The sequence below is a fragment of the Crinia signifera genome, chromosome 11, assembly GCF_055691185.1.
Source record: "Crinia signifera chromosome 11, ASM5569118v1, whole genome shotgun sequence".
NCBI lineage: Eukaryota > Metazoa > Chordata > Amphibia > Anura > Myobatrachidae > Crinia > Crinia signifera.
The window spans coordinates 1,187,312-1,212,411 of record NC_139227.1 but is presented as its reverse complement, the minus strand read 5'-3'; the positions used below and the strand labels follow the sequence as shown (position 1 = coordinate 1,212,411).

At 48.8% G+C, this 25,100-nt stretch overlaps 1 protein-coding gene across 4 annotated transcripts in view; it reads left to right on the top strand.

The window, feature by feature from the left end:
* The window catches only part of RASGRP2 (RAS guanyl releasing protein 2), a 151,193-nt gene that overhangs the window by 22,566 nt on the left and 103,527 nt on the right, over positions 1 to 25,100 (top strand). Inside the window, exon 1 of one of the 4 annotated variants that reach the window (XM_083164807.1) lies at positions 16,247 to 16,342. The exons of 2 other annotated variants lie outside the window; for them this stretch is intronic. The gene's annotated coding sequence lies outside the window, so the exon portion shown is untranslated. Of the gene's footprint in view, positions 1 to 16,246; positions 16,343 to 17,890; positions 18,002 to 25,100 lie in introns of those variants that run through there. One more of the 4 variants, XM_083164808.1, reaches the window with a different exon arrangement.

Genomic DNA, 25,100 nt, shown 5'->3' with positions numbered 1-25,100 from the left:
CACTGATACGTGTCATGTCATGTGTTTTACATGTGGTTCCACATAAGTGGCCATGAAAAACCTTATTTAAAATGCATGTAGCCATAAGGAACACATACCTCCCAACTTCTGCAGATGCCGGGAAGGGACAGGGTGCGCACGGTGATTTTAGGAGGCGTGGCCTATCAGAAAGGGGGTGTGGCCTATAATTGCAGTGCTGCCGCGAGACCACGCCCCCATTTCTCGCCACTGTGGGGGCATGCCCAGCAGCTCTATGAGCTGCTGGTCAGCCCTCAGCCCCTCTGCCTGCAAGAATAAACGCTGTGCGCATGTCAGGGAGTCTACTGCAGAATGCAGGAGGGGAGGTAACTATGATGTAACAGTGTAATGTGGGCTAGGTTACATGAGGGAGATTGCTAGACTAATGAGGAGAGAGGGACATTGCTCCTATTTCAGGGAGTCTCCTGCAGAATGCAGGAGGGGGGGTAACTATGATGTAACAGTGTAATGTGGGCTAGGTGACATGAGGGAGATTGCTAGACTAATGAGGGAGAGAGGGAGATTGCTGCTATGTCAGGGAGTCTCCTGCAGAATGCAGGAGAGGAGGTAACTATGATGTAACAGTGTAATGTGGGCTAGGTTACATGAGGGAGATTGCTAGACTAATGAGGAGAGAGGGAGATTGCTCCTATTTCAGGGAGTCTCCTGCAGAATGCAGGAGGGGGGGTAACTATGATGTAACAGTGTAATGTGGGCTAGGTGACATGAGGGAGATTGCTAGACTAATGAGGAGAGAGGGAGATTGCTGCTATGTCAGGGAGTCTCCTGCAGAATGCAGGAGGGGCGGTAACTATGATGTAACAGTGTAATGTGGGCTAGGTGACATGAGGGAGATTGCTAGACTAATGAGGGAGAGAGGGAGATTGCTGCTATGTCAGGGAGTCTCCTGCAGAATGCAGGAGGGGAGGTAACTATGATGTAACAGTGTAATGTGGGCTAGGTGACATGAGGGAGATTGCTAGACTATTGAGGGAGAGAGGGAGATTGCTGCTATGTCAGGGAGTCTCCTGCAGAATGCAGGAGGGGAGGTAACTATGATGTAACAGTGTAATGTGGGCTAGGTGACACGAGGGAGATTGCTAGACTAATGAGGAGAGAGGGAGATTGCTCCTATCTCAGGTAGTCTCCTGCAGAATGCAGGAGGGGAGGTAACTATGATGTAACAGTGTAATGTGGGCTAGGTGACATGAGGGAGATTGGTAGACTAATGAGGGATAGAGGGAGATTGCTTCTATGTCAGGGAGTCTCCTGCAGAATGCAGGAGGGGAGGTAACTATGATGTAACAGTGTAATGTGGGCTAGGTGACACGGGGGAGATTGCTAGACTAATGAGGAGAGGGGGAGATTGCTCCTATCTCAGGTAGTCTCCTGCAGAATGCAGGAGGGGAGGTAACTATGATGTAACAGTGTAATGTGGGCTAGGTGACATGAGGGAGATTGGTAGACTAATGAGGGATAGAGGGAGATTGCTTCTATGTCAGGGAGTCTCCTGCAGAATGCAGGAGGGGAGGTAACTATGATGTAACAGTGTAATGTGGGCTAGGTGACACGAGGGAGATTGCTAGACTAATGAGGAGAGAGGGAGATTGCTCCTATCTCAGGTAGTCTCCTGCAGAATGCAGGAGGGGAGGTAACTATGATGTAACAGTGTAATGTGGGCTAGGTGACATGAGGGAGATTGGTAGACTAATGAGGGAGAGAGGGAGATTGCTGCTATGTCAGGGAGTCTCCTGCAGAATGCAGGAGGGGAGGTAACTATGATGTAACAGTGTCATGTGGGCTAGGTGACATGAGGGAGATTGGTAGACTAATGAGGGAGAGAGGGAGATTGCTGCTATGTCAGGGAGTCTCCTGCAGAATGCAGGAGGGGAGGTAACTATAATGTAACAGTGTAATGTGGGCTAGGTGACATGGGGGAGATTGCTAGACTAATGAGGGAGAGAGGGAGATTGCTGCTATGTCATGGAGTCTCCTGCAGAATGCAGGAGGGGAGGTAACTATGGTGTTACAGTGTAATGTGGGCTAGGTGACATCAGGGAGATTGCTAGACTAATGAGGGAGAGAGGGAGATTGCTGCTATGTCAGGGAGTCTCCTGCAGAATGCAGGAGGGGAGGTAACTATGATGTAACAGTGTAATGTGGGCTAGATGACATGAGGGAGATTGCTAGACTAATGAGGGAGAGAGGGAGATTGCTGCTATGTCAGGGAGTCTCCTGCAGAATGCAGGAGGGGAGGTAACTATGATGTAACAGTGTAATGTGGGCTAGGTGACATGAGGGAGATTGCTAGACTAATGAGGGAGAGAGAGAGAATGCTGCTATGTCAGGGAGTCTCCTGCAGAATGCAGGAGGGGAGGTAACTATGATGTAACAGTGTCATGTGGGCTAGGTGACATGAGGGAGATTGCTAGACTAATGAGGGAGAGAGGGCGATTGCTGCTGTGTCAGGGAGTCTCCTGCAGAATGCAGGAGGAGAGGTAACTATGATGTAACAGTGTCATGTGGGCTAGGTGACATGAGGGAAGGTAACTGAGAATATTCCGTGAAAGTACCATATCTCTGCTTCAGTCCTCATCTTGATCACATTAGCAGCCCCTATAGATTTTGGATTTAGCATTTTCCATTGCATGCGATCACTGTGGGTGAATTGTAATCACATATTTGGCAATTTGATTGCTATAAATTGTCTGGTCTAGGAATTGCCTTTTTTTATCATATAGTTTTAAATGTAGAATGCGGAACAATGTGATACAATGTGATACAATGCGGAACAATGTGATACAATGTGATACAATGTGATACAATGTGATTGTTGTATATGTGTGGGATATAACATTACGTCTACAAGCATTAGCGTGACCACTATAGGTTGATAGTCCCTAGATCCACATGCATTTGGGCGACATGGTCATTAGGTCGACACAATCATTAGGTCGACAGGAGTTTTTCATGGTTTTTTTATTTTATTTAAAGGTGGTTTTTCATACTTTACTATCCCAGTGGGCACAGAGTGAAAATATAATAGTGTGCCAAGCGCAGTGCTGCCCCGTGCCCGAAGCATGGCGAACGAAGCGGTAAACTAGTACAGTGTCCATCAAAAAGTAAAAGACAGCGCTACCGTGCTGCGTATAATAATGATAGCAAGGATGGATATATAAACAAACAATCTTATTTATCACATTAATAAAGAGGGACAATCAGTCCATCAATCATATAATTACCGGACGGTATTACAAACAAGGATATAAAAAAAAAAATCATAAAAACACAAGAGAATACGAAAAAAGTCAAATTAAAATTTGTAGTAATTCTTAATCTTTTTCCGATCAATATTAACTTTATTTATTAAAGAAGTATTATACACATATGTTAATAATATTATAATTGTGTAACCAGATTAATATAGACGGGTCTCTTGCTGATAAGTCTCCAGCAGGAAAGATGTTGGGAACAGCATATACTTTGTAGCCAGGGTAATTCAGGCAAGTCTCCTAGTTGTTAGTGGAGAGCATCCGGTAACGATGTTATTATATGCAGTGTATTACTAGCGATTGTGATATTGTTACTCCTCCTGTATCACAGCGGAGGTATAGTTACCGCTTTCCCGACCTAATGAAGATCGACTACAGTAGTCGACCTAAGTTCTGTCAACCCTATGACCCAGAGCCACTTGTATAACTGAGCCACTGTGTTTTGTGTTATTGCTATTAATACTACTGGTTTACTAAGCTGCAGTGAGAATGTGACAATATATACAATCACCCAGACATTTGCATTGAGTCTCTAGGCACTGATCAATGGTCTGTTCCTATGACGTTGCCAAATAATACTGTAAGTCCACAAGTGTGATTCTTGAAATGGTGATATGCCCCTTTAATGTATTTACCACATAGTGGAGGTCATTCTGGTTGGCTCACAAAGCAGCGGTAGTTTGCCGCAAGCCTTGTAATGCCGCTAGCTAGGTGTGTAAATGCCCACCGCCGGTTCATGGCAAATGTGCCCTCCGCACTACGAATGGGTGTTTTGCATAAACATCCATTCGCAGGGTAGCGTGCGGGCCTAAAGTAATTCGATGGTCGCCGATCATCGTATGATTTCTGTAGTGCTCTCAAATCTAAGTCAGTCTCTGGGGATTAGCAGCGTCCAGCTCAGAGAACTGCTATGGCAGCGGACGTCCAGTTACGTCAGCCGCCCCTTCCCACCCGCATTTTCCTGGCTGCACCCAGCGTTTTGGTGGGTATGCCCAGCGCAGGGTGTTCGCATGCCTCCTCCACGCCCCTCCCAGTGCCAGCGCCGTGGAGACTATGCAAGTCTCCAAAGACGACCGCACAGAAGCCTTGCACACGCGCATATGCGATTATGCACATGCGCAGGGCTTCACCATCGGTCCCCCGTGCCAATGCATAGGGGGCGCTCAAAACTAGAATGACCTCCAGAAACCGCTAGAGGCATGTATCTGTGGGATATATTTTATTTATTTTTTATTAATGGTGAGAATCTTGCTTTAACGGACTGCATTCGTTACATGTTATTTGCCCCTTGCGTGACCACTTTGCCAGCCACATTTATCATGTGATCCCTTAGTTTGTGTTGATGTTATGGTGACTGGACAATCTCATGTTAGAACTAGAATATTAAATTCCCCCATTTCATAGAAACAATGGGGGTGATTCAAGGTGGTTTGCAAAAGCAAACTCCTTCTTTAATGGACAAAACCATGTGCACTGCAGGTGGGGCGGATGTAACATGTGCAGAGAGAGTTTGGGTGGGGTGTGTTCAAACTGAAATCTAAATTGCAATGTAAAATAAAGCAGCCAGTATTTACCCTGCACAGAAACAAAATGATTTGGAGAAAGATTCTGTCACACGCAGCCGCGGCGGTGCGCGGCGGGCTTACTACTCACCCGTTCGCGCCCGCCGTCGGCTAGCGTGTAGTGGTCTCCAGGTCAGCGGCAGCAGGCAGCGGCAGTCTGGTGGGCAGCAGGCAGCGTGGGACGCCAGCAAGTGTAGCGGTATGTGCTGTAGGGGCGCCGGGAGGCCGGCGTCGCCATCTTGATTAAGGGCAAATAGCAGATTGGTCCTTGTCTGAGGTTTCCGCCCATACTGACCTGACAGCCAATGGCAGCCGCCCTCTAGGGATATAGGGGATCTGCCTAGGCCTGTTCAGTGTCAGTACAAAGAGTCTCCAGAGGCGTTCACAGCTCCCAGCTGACTCCGGCTCTCTGACTCACCTCTCCTGACTTGGTGCCTTGCTTCAGTGCTCTGTGTTGGTCTCGATTCAGCTTAACCCCATCGCTGCCAGATCTCTCCACAGCCTGGTCTCTGCCTGCATCCCTGAGCTTCCTGGCCTAAGCTCTTCAAGTTGTCTGCTTCCAAGCAACTTCCCATTCTTCTGTCATCATCCATCTTCTTTCAGTCTTCAAGGATCCCTCATTACCATCAAGTACATTCTCTTTCCGGATTTCTTCATTTCCCAAGACCCCAACCTGCAGTCCGCAGTGCTTGAACTGTCATTGTTTAAATGAACTTTTTCATCTTTAACAAAGTGCCGTGCCGGCTCAATTCTTATTATTGCTAAACTGCCACTTAACAAAGTATTCAAGCGTGTATTGTTCTATTTATGAATTCTATTATTAAACCTGCACGATTTAATCCTTCCTCCTCTGGTCCGTCTCCGGTTGCTACACACCACACGACTTCATCCAGCCCTTCAGTCGTGACAGTTTGTACTGACCCGATGGAGTCGGGTGAAGAACAGGCTTCCATGGCGGACGCACTTCACAGCATCATGGCTCGTCTGGAGCAAGTGGAGGCTACCCAACGTCAAGTGGCTCAATTCCTTCAGGTCTTGGCTCCGCCCCAGGCGGCTCCCTCAGTTTCTGTGGCTCCAGCTCCAGAGGTTCCAGTCCCTGGTCCTACACCTGGACCAATGGTTCCTCATCACATGCAATTACCAACCCCCAGCAAATATGATGGTTCTCCGAAAGGATGCCGTGGGTTTCTGAACCAATGCGATGTGCATTTCACCTTACAGTCTTCTCACTTCCCTACTTCCAAGGCAAAGGTGGCTTATATTGTGTCTCTCCTAGCAGGGTCAGCTTTGGACTGGGTGTCCCCTCTCTGGGAACGTGCTGATCCCCTGCTCAATGACTATGAAGCTTTTATTACCTCTTTCCGTCACATCTTCGACGAACCTGGCAGAGTGTCGTCTGCCGCTACTGAGATCCTGAGAATTCGCCAGGGTAGTCGCTCAGTGGGACAATATGCTGTGCAGTTCCAGACTCTGGCTTCGGAACTAAAGTGGAACGAAGAGGCTCTCGTCTCCGCCTTCTGGAATGGGCTGGCAGGTCGTATCAAGGACGAATTAACTACCCATGACTCTCCTGCTACTTTGGCTGAACTCATCTCCTTGTGCAACAAAGTAGATCTACGGATGCAGGAGCGTCAACTAGAGAGAAATCGCTCCGACCGTCTCCGCCCTCGTTTCACCACCAACGCTGTTCCTGTCCCTAGACCTGGGTCCTCCACAACCACACCACCAGACGAACCCATGCAGATCAACCGCTCTCGGCTTTCCTTTGAAGAAAAATCCCGTAGACGTCGTGAGAATCTTTGCATGTACTGCGGTTCTTCCGCTCATCTGTTGTCTTCCTGCCCACTGCGTCCGGGAAACGACCGCTCCTAACCTCCCCGAGGGAGGCCAGGTTAGGAGTTCTGCTTTCATCTCCCTCTTCAACTGTGCCCACCATTCCTGTTACTCTTGTGTGCCCTCAGGGAAAAATCAAGGTCCAGGCTCTACTAGATTCCGGAGCAGCCGGGAACTTCCTTTCTTCCTCTTTCGTTCTTCAACATTCCTTGACGGTGCAACCTTTGGCCCATCCGTTGGCTCTCACTGCAGTAGATGGGAGTCGCATCAGCAGCGGGCAAATCACCCTTCAAACCGATCCAGTGACAGTTCTCGTCGGTGCCTTACATCAAGAGACTCTAGAATTTTTTGTCCTTCCTCAGTCCTCACACCAGGTAGTCCTGGGCCTACCATGGCTTACTAAGCACAACCCTCATATTGATTGGACCAGTATGGAGATCACAGCCTGGGGTACGAACTGCCTAACTACGTGCATGCCTCGTGTCATTCCACTCCATCAAACTAATCCTCAAGAAGTAGGAAGTTCCAGTCTTTCGTCTTCACCAGTTCCACCCTTGTCGTTACCCACACCATATCTTTCTTTTTCTGACGTCTTCAGCAAAGGAGGTGCCGATACCCTGCCGCCTCATCGTTCCTGGGACTGTCCGATAGAGTTGATACCTGGGAAGTTCCCACCGCGGGGCCGCATCTACCCCTTGTCTCTGCCAGAGACCAAAGTCATGTCTGACTACATTCGAGAGAACTTGGATAAGGGGTTCATTCGCCCGTCCACTTCGCCAGCCGGAGCAGGGTTTTTCTTTGTGAAAAAAAAAGATGGAACCCTCCGCCCGTGTATCGACTACAGGGGTCTGAACGATATCACGATCAAGAACCGCTATCCTTTGCCTCTGATCACCGAATTATTCGACAAAATCCGAGGGGCTTCCATCTTTACTAAACTGGATTTAAGAGGGGCGTACAACTTGATCCGTATACGATCTGGAGATGAGTGGAAGACGGCGTTCAACACCCGAGACGGCCACTATGAATACCTGGTGATGCCCTTTGGTCTTTGCAATGCTCCAGCCGTCTTCCAACAATTTGTAAATGACATATTTCGAGACTTATTGTATCATTCCATTGTGGTGTATCTCGATGACATTCTCATCTTCTCATCGAACCTCCATCTCCATCGGCAAACAGTAGCTGAGGTCTTGCGGCGCCTTCGCCAAAATAAATTATTCTGTAAGTTAGACAAGTGCGTCTTTGAGGTCACCTCCATTCCATTCCTTGGCCACATCCTCTCCAGCACTGGGATAGAGATGGATCCAGAGAAAGTAAGAGCCATCTTAGACTGGACAGCGCCCACCACGCTCAAAGGCATCCAGAGGTTCCTGGGCTTTTCAAATTACTATCGTCGTTTCATCCGAAACTTCTCCACCCTTGCTGCACCTCTTACTGCTCTAACCCGTAAGGGTTCTGATCCGAGTCGGTGGTCACCTGAAGCCTCTCAAGCCTTCCAACAACTAAAGGATGCTTTTGTCTCCGCCCCAATCCTTCTCCAGCCAAACCTCGACAAACCCTTTATTCTTGAGGTGGACGCATCCTCAGAGGGGGTAGGGGCAATCTTGTCGCAGAGAGGGGAGGACCAGGTGCTTCATCCCTGTGCCTTCTTTTCCAAGAAGTTTCTTCCAGCGGAGAAGAATTACCCCATTGGAGAGCAGGAGTTACTGGCAGTCAAATCAGCGTTGGAGGAGTGGCGGTACCTCCTGGAGGGGGCACGACATAAAATTACGGTGTACTCCGACCATAAGAACCTTTCATTCCTCAAGCAGGCCCAATGTCTTACAGCTCGTCAAGCCCGCTGGGCCATGTTCTTCGAACGCTTCGATTTTCAAATCAAATTCAGACCCGGGACGATGAATGCCAAGGCCGATGCCCTTTCACGCTCTTTTGAGACTTCCGCTGATCTTGAGACTCCTCCTCGACCCATCCTCGATCCTCTGGTCTTTGCTCAAGTAACAGTCCAGCCTTCACCTCCACCAGGCAAGACCTTCGTTCCTCTCAATCTCCGAAAGAGAGTGCTGTCCTGGGCACACGCTTCCCGTTTCGCAGGGCATACCGGGGCACAGAAGACCTTAATGTTCCTGTTGCGGTCATACTGGTGGCCTACCATCCGTCGCGATGTAAACTCCTTTGTCGCTTCCTGTGTAAAGTGCGCTCAGCATAAGTCCTCCAGAACAGCTCCTGTCGGTCCTCTTCTACCTCTAGCCATACCAACAGAACCATGGTCCCACCTGTCTATGGACTTTATTTGCGAACTTCCTCCCTCCAAAGGGCATACAGTAATTTGGGTGGTGGTCGACCGCTTTTCAAAGATGGTGCACTTCTTCCCATTGAAAGGTCTTCCATCTGCTCCAGTGTTGGCTCAGCTCTTCATTTCCACCATCTTCAAACTCCATGGGTTGCCCAAAGAGATTATTTCTGACCGTGGCGTGCAGTTCGTCGCAAAGTTTTGGAGGGCCCTCTGTTCTGCTGTTCAAGTCAAGCTCAAGTTCTCCACTGCGTTCCACCCACAAACCAACGGGCAGACAGAACGAGTCAACCAAGACTTGGAGGCCTTCATTCGTTTGTTCGTCTCTTCCTCTCAAGACGACTGGGTAGACCTTCTGCCTTGGGCGGAATTTGCGCACAACAATTCTTATCATTCTTCCTCCGGCACCACTCCCTTTTTCACTGTCTTTGGCAAGCATCCCCGATCTCCGGAGTTCTCAGATCTATCATTGTCCGAAGTCCCTGCAGCTGCTTCTTCCCTACAACGGTTTGCAAAGATCTGGTCAGACGTCCATACAGCTCTCCTCAAAGCATCCGCTCGATATAAAAGGATGGCGGACAGGAAAAGAAGAGCAGCTCCTAAGTTGAAGGTCGGAGATCGAGTATGGCTGTCTACCCGCCATATACGCCTTCGGTTACCGTCCATGAAGCTGGCTCCTCGGTTCATCGGGCCGTACCCGATCACTCAGGTGATTAATCCGGTGGCCTACAGACTACAGCTCCCTCCTTCCTTAAAAATATCAAATTCGTTCCATGTGTCTCTTCTGAAACCTTTGCGTTTGAACTTATATCAGAAGAAGGTGCCTAAACCGCCCAAGATTGGCTCGGAAAGAGAAACAGAGTTCGAGGTGAGGCGCATTATCGACTCACGTTGCCGCAATACCCATCTTCAGTATCTGGTAGAGTGGCTTGGATTCGGTCCTGAAGAGAATTCCTGGGTTGATGCTGCAGATCTTCATGCTCCTCGTCTGGTGAGACAGTTCTTTCAAAGAAATCCACACAAGGTGCGTAGGTGCCCTGGGGTCACCCAGAAAGGGGGGGGTACTGTCACACGCAGCCGCGGCGGTGCGCGGCGGGCTTACTACTCACCCGTTCGCGCCCGCCGTCGGCTAGCGTGTAGTGGTCTCCAGGTCAGCGGCAGCAGGCAGCGGCAGTCTGGTGGGCAGCAGGCAGCGTGGGACGCCAGCAAGTGTAGCGGTATGTGCTGTAGGGGCGCCGGGAGGCCGGCGTCGCCATCTTGATTAAGGGCAAATAGCAGATTGGTCCTTGTCTGAGGTTTCCGCCCATACTGACCTGACAGCCAATGGCAGCCGCCCTCTAGGGATATAGGGGATCTGCCTAGGCCTGTTCAGTGTCAGTACAAAGAGTCTCCAGAGGCGTTCACAGCTCCCAGCTGACTCCGGCTCTCTGACTCACCTCTCCTGACTTGGTGCCTTGCTTCAGTGCTCTGTGTTGGTCTCGATTCAGCTTAACCCCATCGCTGCCAGATCTCTCCACAGCCTGGTCTCTGCCTGCATCCCTGAGCTTCCTGGCCTAAGCTCTTCAAGTTGTCTGCTTCCAAGCAACTTCCCATTCTTCTGTCATCATCCATCTTCTTTCAGTCTTCAAGGATCCCTCATTACCATCAAGTACATTCTCTTTCCGGATTTCTTCATTTCCCAAGACCCCAACCTGCAGTCCGCAGTGCTTGAACTGTCATTGTTTAAATGAACTTTTTCATCTTTAACAAAGTGCCGTGCCGGCTCAATTCTTATTATTGCTAAACTGCCACTTAACAAAGTATTCAAGCGTGTATTGTTCTATTTATGAATTCTATTATTAAACCTGCACGATTTAATCCTTCCTCCTCTGGTCCGTCTCCGGTTGCTACACACCACACGACTTCATCCAGCCCTTCAGTCGTGACAGATTCGAGGGTGACCCCTAGGCAACGAACTTGTCGTGTTTTCAACAGTTATGGATGGTAACTGTTCTTGGCTGGTGGGAATATAATTAATTCTGTTTTGGAAGTATTGAGTTCGAGAAGACTTCCAAGATGAGATGGCAGAGAGACATTCAGAGACTCGGCCCAAAACCACTGGTGACAACTCTGGGGTTGATAGATAGATTTAAGTACCATCCGCATACAAGTGATACTGAAATCCAAAAGAGCTGATTAGTTTGCTGTAGATTGAAAAAAGTAGAGGACCTAAAACTGAGCCTAGAGTGGAACTCTGACTGAAAGAGTTAGAAAAGAGGTAGAGTCAGAAAGCGAACACTTAAAGAGCGATCAAATACAGTAGGTAAGATGAGAACCAGGAAATGGCTGTATCATTAAGACCTAGGGAGTGCAGTGTTTGTAGGAGAAGAGTGTGATCAACAGTGTCAAATGCAGCAGAATGATCTAAAAGAATGAGTAGTGAGTAATGGCCTTTAGACTTAACAGTGACCTGATCATTCACAACTTTAGTCAGTGCTGAGAGATTTAAGAAAGTATGTGAGGCGAGAGTAGAAGAGTCTCTCGAGCAGCTTGGAGAGGCATGGGAGATGAGAGACAGGATGGTAGTTAGTGTTAGGGTCAGAATTGCTTTTCTCAGAATGGGAATAATCACTGCATGTTTGATCAGAGAAGCAAACGTACCAGTATCAAGAGATAGAGTGCAGATTTTGGTTAAGGTTGGGACAAGCACAGGAGACAGAATTTTAATAACTCAGGTGGGGAAGAAAGTAGATTAGAGATTGTGGAAGAGCATACCATTTCATCTCGGATGTTATCAATCTTGTCCTTAAAGTAGGAGGCAAGATCTTGTTCACTGATGGTAGCCAATGGGGGAGGAGGGGGAGGGTACAGAAGAGACCTAAATGTGTTAAAAAGTCACTTAGGGTTGGTGGAATTAGAAGAGATGAGAGATTGATAGTATGTTTGTATGGCAGAGTCTAAAGCATTGCAGTAGGAGTGGTAGCTAGTCTTATATGTGAGGAAATCAGTCATTTTACGATATTTACGCCATTGGCGTTCTACTTTACGTGACTGATTTCATAGTTGTCTTGTTGTTTTGAAGTGCCACGGTTGCCATCTTAGCCTGTGTGGGGTGTAATGGGAAGCTGGGGCCACTTCATCAAGGGCTGTTTTCTTGAGTCTGGTACAGGTGGGAAACAGCGAGAGTCACGAGAGTTACAGTAAATGTAGAAATTAGTAGGAGCTGTTGTTGCAGAGGGGTGGAAAGTTGTGGAAAATTAATAGCATTAGTAATCCTATGCATACCTCCCAACATGACCCTCTCCAGGAGGGACACAATTCTCTGTTCCTGGACTTCCCTCTTAATGTATGATTGCTATCACCTGTGCTGCAACACCTTTCTTATCAATTTACCTGTTCAACACAGGTGACAGCAATCTTAAAGAAAAAGGAAAGTCCAAGAGTAGAGTAGTTTGTCCCTCTGGCATGGGTCATGTGAGCTTGGGGTAATGGAGGAGAGCGACAGGGTAATGAGATTGTGATCAGAGAGAGGGAAGGGAATGTTAGTAAAATCAAAGACTGAGCGCAGCCTGGTGAAAACAAGGTCAAGGCATTGGCCTTCCTCATGCTTAGAGGAGTCAGACCACTGGGAGGCCGATAGAGGAGGTTAGAGAGGAGTTTGGAAGCATGCGGAGATTGTGGACTGTCAATAGCGAATTTGAAGTCACCCAGAATGATGGTGGATATGTCAGAGGATAAGAAGTGGGGGAGCCAGACAGAGAAAGGGGAAAAAACCCTAATAGAGTGAACTTCAAATTATGTGAATGAAGGAACTGGTGGTAGAACTGAGTCTGTGATGGATTGTGACAGTAATATACCAACCCCGCCTCCTTTACAGTTACCGGGCCTGGAGGTGTGAGTGAAGTGGAAACCACTATGTGACAGTGCTGCAGGCGAGGCCGTGTCTGATTGTGTTAGCCAGGATTCTGTAATGGCCAGCAGGTTGAAGTTGTGAGAGAGGAAGAGGTTGTGGATGGATGTTAATTTGTTGCAAACAGAGGCTGCATTCAATAGGGCACATGTAAGTTGTTTGGGGTGTGGTGGGAGGCATGTGATATTTATGAGGTGAGCAGAATTTCTATAAGGCTTGGATCCAGTTAAATCTGAGTGGGACAGGTGGTTGGGGCCTGGGTTTGGTGACATGTCACCAGCTAATAAGATTAGAAAGGAGAGATAGATATACAGTAGGAGGATGCTTGTGGTTTTTTTTATATTGGTGGTTGGATGTGACAGTACACGTAGAGAAGTAAAAGCTCATGTTTATTAGAGGGGAGTGAAGAATAGAAGAGGCAATGTGCACAGAGGGGTGAGTGTCAGGGACAAAATAAGATGGATGAAGTTTGGTGAGAATTCCCTGTAATGAAATGAGAATTAGTAGTTTGGTGAGCATGGTGTACTGCAGGGTTGCCAACCCTCCCGCAATGGCCGGAAAATCGGGTGCCCCTCCCGGCCCCCCGGAAAGGCGGGCAACCCTCCTGGATTCCTGCGTTCCCCTTATGTACCTGGTGGTGGCGGAAGCTCTAAATTGCCGCGATCCGTGGATTTTCGGTGTAAGTGGGCGGGGATAAATATGCAAATAGCACATGTTTCGCCCCACCCCCTCAATGGAGACCCGCATATTTGCATTACTGGGGGCAGGGACTGATGATGTCTCCATCAAAGCCCCACCCCCAGAAATGATGTTGACTGTCTCCTCTCCGGGGTTCACTCTGGAGAGGAGATTGTAAAAGTCGGCAACCCTGGTGTACTGTAGTCTCTCACTAATACCCCTATCACACTGCAGATAGAACACGGTATATTGCAGTGTTTTTAAGCATTTCACAATGGTTCTAGCTGCAGTGTGAAAGGGTGAGTGAATTTACCAGGTTACAAAGACCTGGTATTTGAAACCGTGTTAAAAGAAGGCTCCTACATGTTTCAAAGCCAAACCATTTGCAGTGTGAAAGCCTCAGACACGGTATACTGAACACATGACTGTGCCATAGAAGGTGATAGGCTGTCTCCCTGCCTGATGTCACAGTCCTGAATCAGGAAACCAGAGAAATAGCATTGGAAGTAGTAAAGGAGAGTTGCTGGTACATTTCTACACTACAGAATATACAGTAGTTATAGCTACATGGACTGATGAGGAGGGAGAGTCAAACATAAGCAATACACATAACATTCTGCTCACAGACATGGCATTACATGATACAAGATATATTCTACAGTGTAACTGATATTGCTAGCATAGGGACTATGTAAAAACCGGACCCGGACTAAACCCCGGACCAGGCATCAAAATCAGCAGTCCGGAGCTTGTAGTGTCCGGTCCGGGGGATTCCCTGTGATAGCCATCATCAGGGACATGGGGAAGGGGAGATTGCTGCCCGAACCGTCCAGTTTTTGCTACATGCCCGGACCATACAGGGAGGCTTTATTCTCCCCCTCCTCCACTCCCTGGTGACAGGTGTCACAGGCAGCCCCCCCCCCGGACAGGACACTCCCTGTCCATACCCCTAGCATACATCACTGCCTAAATGAGTTTATGGTGACATCGTTTTCAGTGATAATCTCACCATTAAATGCTGTATCTGCCTGAATCCATGTGGAGAATTGAAAATGGCAACTTGCAGCATCTTTGGCCCAGAATGCATTGCTAGCTAGCTACAGAGAGCTAAGGGGGACAATATACTTCTGGGATAGACCTGAGCTGACCACAGGAGGGCGTGGATTATGCAAATCATAGAAACAAGTGAACGCAACAGAAACCTTTGCTGAAAGGCTGCCAGAGAGTAATATGTATTGTAATTACCTTGCTTGATTTTGTTCAACTGTTTTTTTAACTGCTCTTTTAGAAGTAATTCCCACTTTGTAATTTCTCCCTGAGATAACGGCCCTCTGACTAGATGCAGAGATATACCAGGTCTGATTGGGAGAGGCTACAGCTGAGAGCCAAATATACTCCAATAAATTATACCTCACTGACAACAGCTTCAGACAGGTAATACAAAGACTAAAAACGCACCCGTATCAACACAACACTGCTTATGCAGAGGCATACCTCCCAACTGTCCCGCTTACCGCGGGAACGTCCCGATATTCGGGGACGTTCCCGCGTCCCGCCCTGGGCCGCCATTGTCCCGCAGTGGGGGGTGGGGGGACAGTTATGAGTCCCGACCTCCCAACTACAGAAGTTGGGAGGTATGCAGACGGCATAATACACATTAGCAGTTATAGTGATTTCATGATATCAATACAGTTCACATACATTGGGGGAAATTTACTAAGATGCAGTCCTATTTTTCAGCAGGAACCAGCAGGAACTCAGTTCCTGAACCTCTAATTAAATATGACATCATCAGTAACTGAAAATCTACTTTCCATAAGATAAGTTTTATTTTAAAGTCACCTGTGAGTGCCTTTGTTTCTAAATACAATATATACATCTATCTCTCCCTCCCTCTCTCTCTTATATATGTTTTTTTTTATTTAATTAATCCACCCCCAGACCTGGAGTCCCTGAACCTATTTTTCCAGAAAAATAGTACTGCTAAGATGTGTATTCTACTTCCCATGTGATGTTGCTATGGGCAACTAATCAGATCCTGTCTACTATGTTCTAGACCAGTGGTAGCCAACCCTAGCCCTCGAGAGCTTCCAACAGTTCACATTTTCCAGACAACCTAGCTGCTGCACAGCTGCACTCATTAATCACTGACACATTTTTAAAGATCCACAGATGGAGCTAATTAGCTCACTTGTGATTCCGTGAGGAGACCTGCAAAACATGCACTGTTGGTAGCTCTCGAGGACTAGGGTTGGCTACCCCAGGTCTAGAACATAGTAGACAGGATCTTATTGGTTTCCCATAGCAACATCACATGGGAAGTAGAATATACATCTTAGTAAATTTCCCCCATTGAGTTTTACTGCACAGGGCTCATTGGAGTTAATACAGAGCAGTATGCTGGGACTTGTAGTGCTGGCATGCAATTCATATATCTAAGATACATCTGTTTGTCCATATTTTTAACAACCAATAGGTTTTAGATTGATTACAGATGCATGCTGTTTTGCATCAAACTAGGTCAGGCATTCCTAACCACGGTCCTCACGGCACACCAACAGTGCAGGCATTCCCAACCACGGTCCTCAAGGCACACCAACAGTGCAGGCATTCCCAACCACGGTCCTCAAGGCACACCAACAGTGCAGGTTTTAGTGATATCCAGGCTGCAGCACAGATGGTTTAATCAGAATTCATCAGATACTAATTAAGTCACCTGTGCTCAAGCCTGGATATCTACAAAACCTGCATTGTTGGTGTGCCTTGAGGACCGTGGTTGGGAAAGCCTGCACTAGAGGTACAGTATAAACACCTCCACCTTTGATAAAACTGACTTCCGCCAACATTGTCTCAGTACCACTGCTCTGACTCGGACCAGTTGCCACCACAAATGTCCTATCAGCATATGCACCTGGATGATATGGTGAAAGGTCCCGGCACCTGACCTACCGAATCTTCTGAGGAACAAGAAGCAAATTCGCTCACCTATTTGGATTCATGTAGTGGTTCTCAATCTCGTTCCTCAGAACCCCACACAATGCACGTTTTCCATGTCTCCATACAGAATCACAAGTGAAATAATAAGCTCCACCTGTGGATCTTTTAAAATGTGTCAGTGAGTAATGAGTGCACCTTTGCACATGCTGGGTGACCGAGAAAACAAACGGTACTTGTTTCCTAGCACGGCCACAATCTTAAGTAATCGTGTCCCTTAGTTAAGGGACACGATTACCCCCGATGGACCCGATTTCTTTTGAAATCAGGTCCATTTTGCCGGCTAGGAGACAATATCGGGGGCATCGCGTCGGTCGGGACCATTAACATTGGTCCCGACGCGACCGACGCGATGCCCCCGATATTTCCATAGACTTCAATGTTAAAAAATATTTTAACATTGAAATCTTGTCGGGAAAGGTAAAATATCGGGGGCATCGCGTCGGTCGGGACCATTAACATTGGTCCCGACGCGATGCGACGCGATGCACCCGATTTTTGCATAGGCTTCAATGTTAAAATATTTTTTAACATTGAAATGCTGTAAAAATGTGAAAAAATGTGAAATGGGCCAATATGACCCATTTCACATTATAGATGTCCCCGTCGTCACCCCACGATAGACGCCAACCCGAAGCGTGGCGAGCGCAGCGAGCCCGCGAGGGGCGGCGGTACGCGTCCTCCGACCTTTTCATGCCCTACTATCCACGTCGGCGTGGAGTGAGAATAGAATAGTGTGGCGAGCGCAGCGAGGGGACGCGGATACCTTCACAGTTATACGCGTCCCCTTGCGGGCTTCACAGGTGTCCGTGGCAACGCGGACACCTGTGAAGCCCGCGAAGGGACGCGTTTACCTGTGAAGGTATCCGCGTCCCCTCGCGGGGCTCGCTACGCTCGCCACACTATTCTATTCTCACTCCACGCCGACGTGGATAGTAGGGCATGAAAAGGTTGGAGGACGCGTACCGCCGCCCCTCGCGGGCTCGCTGCGCTCGCCACGCTTCGGGTTGGCGTCTATCGTGGGCTGGGGTTAACGCGCTTAAATTTGGGGAGGTTGGGAATTTTTTTCATTGAATCCAATGTAAAATTTACATTGGATTCAATGAAAAAAATCGGGTCAAAAATCGGTCGGTCGCGTCGATCGCATCGCATGCGACCAAATCGCATGCGATGCGATCGACCCGATTTTTCCGACACGACCACCCCGATCTGAATCGGTGTGGCCGTGCTAGGAAACAAGTACCAAACAAACTGTTGGGGGTAGTGGAGGACTGACATTGGGAACCAATGCACTAGCGGTTACTATGTCATAGTCAGGGTCGGCACCACCACTAGGCAGGTCTAGGCATTTGCCTAGGGCGCCGGCCACTGGAGGGCGGTAGTGAGCTGGAAAGCTCTACCACCGCATCAGCAGCAGTAGAGGAGCGCAGGACAGAGAGCCAGAGGAAGGAGCAGGTGTTCGGTGAGTGAACACTATCCCCCCGCCAGCACAGCGGCCACATCGCGCATCCCTCCCCCCCCCAGCCGGGCAGACACACCACGCACCCCCCTGGCGGCCGGGCGGACACATCGTGCACCCCTTCCCCCCGGTGGCCGGGTAGCCACATCGCGGAAACCCCCCCCCCCCCCCCCCCGGGCAGACACACTGCGCACCCCCCCGGGGACCGGGCGGACACATCGTGCACCCCCCCGCGCGCGGCTGGGCGGTCATGTCGCGCACCCCCCCTCAGCAGTTGAGCGCTAAGGCACCCCTCCCACCTGGGGCGCTCCGGCCTGGCCCTGGTCATAGTTGCCTACTTGACCCTCTAGTTCAGGGAGAAAATGCTCTGTTCCTGGACTTCCCTGGTAATGTATGCTGGGAGGTATGGATAATGTGGGACTGCCATCACCTGTGGGGAGCTAGGTAACTGATAAGAAATGTGTCACCACAGGTGCTGGCAATCATACATTACCAGGGAAGCCCAGGAACAGAGCATTGTGTCCTCCTGGAGAGGGGCATGCTGGGAGGTATGGATAATGTAGGATTGCCAGCACCTGTGGGGAGCTAGGTAACTGATAAGAAATGTGTCACCACAGGTGCTGGCAATCATACATTACCAGGGAAGCCCAGGAGCAGAGCATTGTGTCCTCCTGGGAGAGGGGAATGCTGGGAGGTATGGATAATGTATGATTACCAGCACCTGTGGGGAGCTAGGTAACTGATAAGAAAGGTGTCACCACAGGTGCTGGCAATCATACATTACCAGGGAAGCCCAGGAACAGAGCATTGTGTCCTCCTGGAGAGGGGCATGCTGGGAGGTATGGATAATGTATGATTGCCAGCACCTGTGGGGAGCTAGGTAACTGATAAGAAAGGTGTCACCACAGGTGCTGGCAATCATACATTACCAGGGAAGCCCAGGAGCAGAGCATTGTGTCCTCCTGGAGAGGGGAATGCTGGGAGGTATGGATAATGTATGATTGCCATCACCTGTGGGGAGCTAGGTAACATAAGAAATGTGTCACCACAGGTGCTGGCAATCCTGCATTACCAGGGAAGCCCAGGAGCAGAGCATTGTGTCCTGCTGGGAGAGGTATGGATAATGTAGGATTGCCAGCACCTGCGGGGAGCTAGGTAACTGATAAGAAATGTGTCACCACAGGTGCTGGCAATCCTACATTACCAGGGAAATCCATGAACAGAGCATTGTGTCCTCCTGGGAGAGGGTCATGCTGGGAGGTATGGATAATGTATGATTGCCATCACCTGTGGGGAGCTAGGTAACTGATAAGAAAGGTGTCACCACAGGTGCTGGCAATCATACATTACCAGGGAAGCCCAGGAACAGAGCATTGTGTCCTCCTGGAGAGGGGCATGCTGGGAGGTATGGATAATGTATGATTGCCAACACCTGTGGGGAGCTAGGTAACTGATAAGAAAGGCGTCACCACAGGTGATGGCAATCATACATTACCAGGGAAGCCCAGGAACAGAGCATTGTGTCCTCCTGGAGAGGGGCATGCTGGGAGGTATGGATAATGTATGATTGCCATCACCTGTGGGGAGCTAGGTAAGTGATAAGAAAGGTGTCACCACAGGTGCTGGCAATCATACATTACCAGGGAAGCCCAGGAACAGAGCATTGTGTCCTCCTGGAGTTGGGCATGCTGGGAGGTATGGATAATGTAGGATTGCCAGCACCTGTGGGGAGCTAGGTAACTGATAAGAAAGGTGTCACCACAGGTGCTGGCAATCATACATTACCAGGGAAGCCCAGGAACAGAGCATCGTGTCCTCCTGGAGAGGGGCATGATGGGAGTATGGATAATGTAGGATTGCCAGATCCTGTGGGGAGCTAGGTAATTGTACCCGGAGGAAACCCACGCAAGTACAGGGAGAATATACAAACTCTGCACAGTTAGGGCCATGGTGGGTATTGAACCCATGACCTCAGTGCTGTGAGGCAGTAATGCTAACCATTACACTGTCCTTACTGCCCATATTTCTTATCAGTTATCTAGCTCCCCACAGGTGCTGGCAATCATACATTATCAGGGAAGTCCAGGAACAGTGCATTGGCTCCCTGAAGGAGAGGGTCAGGTAGGCAACCATGTAGTACAGGCATTCCCAACCACAGTCCTCGAGGCACACCAACAGTGCAGGTTTTGTAGATATCCAGGCTTGAGCACAGGTGACTGGTCTCAGCCGGGCAGCCGGGACCGGAAGTCATCACTGAGACCAGGTTACCGGAAGCTGAGATACGTACATTGCAACTATATCACGGAACGGGACACTCTTAATAGGGGAAACAAGCTAAGATATGCCCCTCTCATACCATGGACCAGCTTTAGTAAAATATTATGTTTTTTATACATTATTGTCGGAACCGCCGGACCGGAAGTGACGATGACGCACTTCCGGTCACGAACATGACGCGGCGCTCGCTGTACTATAAATACCAGCCCAAGGTGGATGCCAGTCACTGCGCCCAGGAAGAAGAGCACCCAGATGCTTGAAACGCGTCGGCAGTGACTGGTATCCACAATCCCTATCAGGACCAACCCAGTGCAAAGGTATGTGGAGCCTCAAGCAGGGTGCACAATCCGGACTGCATCCTGCCATATTCCATCCTTGCTGGCTCCAAATACCCTTAGGGGTAAGAAGATTCACACTTCTAATATTTGCTTGTGTTTTGTGTGTTTACACACTGTATTGTGTTTTACATGTTCTTAACATTTTAATTGTGTTTGTATCAATAAACCCTGTTATATCCTAAACTTTGGCGCCAAGCACAATTATCACACCTATTGCTCACAAAAATCACTGACCCTTATACCTGCCACAGCATCACTGACCCTAATATACCCGCCACAGCACCACTGACCCTTATACCTGCCACTGCATTACTGACCCCCATATACTGACTACTACATTACTGACCGCTTTATACCCGCCACTACATCCATGACCACTCTACACCCTACACTACATCACTGACCCCTCTATACCCGCCACAGCATCACTGACCCTAATATACCCGCCACAGCACCACTGACCCTAATATACCCGCCACAGCATTACTGACACCTCTATACCCGCCACAGCATCACTGACCCCTCTATACCCACCACTGCTTTACTGATGCTTCCATTCCCTACAATACATCACTGACCACATTTATCCTACATAACATCACTGACCCCCATTTACCGCCACTGCATTACTGATGCCTCTACACCCACCACAACATCACTGACCCCCATATACCGCCACAGCATTCCTGACACCTCTATACCCACCACTACACTACTGACCTTTATACCCGCCACAGCATCACTGACGCCTCTATACCTGCCACTGCATTACTGACCCCCTTATACCCGCCTCTACATCACTGACCCTTATACCCGCCACAGCATCACTGATCCCTCTATACCCACCACTACGTCACTGACCCTTATACCCGCCACAGCATCTCTGACACCTCTATACCCACCACTACGTCACTGACCCTTATACCCGCCACAGCATCACTGATCCCTCTATACCCACCACTACATCACTGACCCTTATACCCGCCACAGCATCTCTGACACCTCTATACCCACCACTACGTCACTGACCCTTATACCCACCACAGCATCTCTGACACTTCTATACCCACCACTCCATCACTGACCCTTATACCTGCCACAGCATCACTGACCCTAATATACCCGCCACAGCACCACTGACCCTTATACCTGCCACTGCATTACTGACCCCCATATACTGACTACTACATTACTGACCGCTTTATACCCGCCACTACATCCATGACCACTCTACACCCTACACTACATCACTGACCCCTCTATACCCGCCACAGCATCACTGACCCTAATATACCCGCCACAGCACCACTGACCCTAAATACCCACCACTACATCACGGACCCTTATACCCGCCGCAGCATCACTGACACCTCTATACCCACCACTCCATCACTGACCCTTATACCCGCCACAGCATCACTGACACCTCTATACCCACCACTCCATCACAGACCCTTATACCCGCCACAGCATCACTGACACCTCTATACCCACCACTCCATCACTGACCCTTATACCTGCCACAGCATCACTGACACCTCTATACCCACCACTACATCACGGACCCTTATACCCGCCACAGCATCACTGACACCTCTATACCCACCACTCCATCACTGACCCTTATACCCGCCACAGCATCACTGACACCTCTATACCCACCACTCCATCACTGACCCTTATACCCGCCACAGCATCACTGACACCTCTATACCCACCACTCCATCACTGACCCTTATACCCGCCACAGCATCACTGACACCTCTATACCCACCACTCCATCACTGACCCTTATACCCGCCACAGCATCACTGACACCTCTATACCCACCACTACATCATGAACCCTTATACCCACCACAGCATCTCTGACACCTCTATACCCACCACTCCATCACTGACCCTTATACCCACCACAGCATCACTGATCCCTCTATACCCACCACTACATCACGAACCCTTATACCCACCACAGCATCACTGACACCTCTATACCCACCACTACATCACGAACCCTTATACCCACCACAGCATCTCTGACACCTCTATACCCACCACTCCATCACTGACCCTTATACCCACCACAGCATCTCTGACACCTCTATACCCACCACTCCATCACTGACCCTTATACCCACCACAGCATCACTGATCCCTCTATACCCACCACTACGTCACTGACCCTTATACCCGCCACAGCATCACTGATCCCTCTATTCTCACATTATGGACAGGTCATAGCTGGAGAGACAAGGTATAGCTCAAATTGATTAGCAGGGTCACATTTTTTTGACCAATAAGTAATAATAATTCAGCAATAAATGAGTTCATATTAACTAAATCGAATGATATTTTCGATCATCTGCTGTCTTGTGACCTGTGTCATCTCATACCCATTGCGGTCATTTTGTCATCAGCCATCTATGCTCTGTGCTTAAATCAGATGTCGCCACCTCAAATCTTAATTCATGGCTCATTTACAGGTTCCAGCTGTACACAGGACTTCACAATATCCTGTGCTGTACTTCCCATCAGACGTACATATTACCACACCACTCTCCGTCTGTCTATCCTGCTGTCACTGTTACTCACTATGGGACAGATGTATTATCCTGTGCTGTACTTCCCATCAGACGTACATATTACCACACCACTCTCCGTCTGTCTCTAATGTCAATCCTGCTGTTACTGTTACTCACTATGGGACAGATGTATTATCCTGTGCTGTACTTCCCATCAGACGTACATATTACCACACCACTCTCCGTCTGTCTCTAATGTCAATCCTGCTGTTACTGTTACTCACTATGGGACAGATGTATTATCCTGTGCTGTACTTCCCATCAGACGTACATATTACCACACCAGTCTCCGTCTGTCTCTAATGTCAATCCTGCTGTCACTGTTACTCACTATGGGACAGATGTATTATCCTGTGCTGTACTTCCCATCAGACGTACATATTACCACACCACTCTCCGTCTGTCTCTAATGTCTATCCTGCTGTTACTGTTACTCACTATGGGACAGATGTATTATCCTGTGCTGTACTTCCCATCAGACGTACATATTACCACACCAGTCTCCGTCTGTCTCTAATGTCAATCCTGCTGTCACTGTTACTCACTATGGGACAGATGTATTATCCTGTGCTGTACTTCCCATCAGACGTACATATTACCACACCAGTCTCCGTCTGTCTCTAATGTCAATCCTGCTGTCACTGTTACTCACTATGGGACAGATGTATTATCCTGTGCTGTACTTCCCATCAGACGTACATATTACCACACCAGTCTCCGTCTGTCTCTAATGTCTATCCTGCTGTTACTGTTACTCACTATGGGACAGATGTATTATGCTGTGCTGTACTTCCCATCAGACGTACATATTACCACACCACTCTCCTTCTGTCTATCCTGCTGTTACTGTTACTCACTATGGGACAGATGTATTATCCTGTGCTGTACTTCCCATCAGACGTACATATTACCACACCACTCTCCTTCTGTCTATCCTGCTGTCACTGTTACTCACTATGGGACAGATGTATTATCCTGTGCTGTACTTCCCATCAGACGTACATATTACCACACCACTCTCCTTCTGTCTCTAATGTCAATCCTGCTGTCACTGTTACTCACTATGGGACAGATGTATTATGCTGTGCTGTACTTCCCATCAGACGTACATATTACCACACCACTCTCCTTCTGTCTCTAATGTCAATCCTGCTGTTACTTACTCACTATGGGACAGATGTATTATGCTGTGTTATGGGGCACTGAAACCATTTCTCTCCATGGTGTGGGCTAAATGACGGGGGCTATGCACCCCCATCCTTATCGGCGCTGCCATATAAATGACAGCTGCACGGAGGCGATGCCCTATCCCCAACACAGAGACAGTGCTTTCCCTGCTGCTGGCTCTGGGCTGCGCTGGAGATCTTGTGTATGCCCAGTACAGCCAGCATGAGCTGATGCCATGTCTCCTGAAGGGGACATCGCCGGAAGGGGGAGATTGCGCCCCCACGCTGCTGGCTCCGGGCTGCGCTGGAGATCTCGTGTATGCCCAGTACAGCCAGCATGAGCTGATGCCATGTCTCCTGAAGGGGGCATCGCCGGAAGGGGGAGATTGCGCTCCCCCGCTCCGGCGGACAAGATTTGAATACTTTCTGTTGCTGTCCCCACAATTCTGACATGTCAACGTTGGACACATGAAACTGTCAACATGTGATTTTCATGACTTTTTTTTTTACAACCTTTTGTCACCGTCGACCTTATTAACTATTAACGATTCAAAATCATCGATGGTTTATGACCGATGTAGAATAGTTTTGTGTGAGAACCAGATGGTTTCCCTCCATCGATTACAAAGCATAACCGAATAGGTATTTTCTTACCCAATGGGCCGGGAAAGGGAGCATAGATTCGACACCCGTAAAGCCCTGACCCTAGTTTCTAATTGGCCCATTGGCTAGGCAGTCAA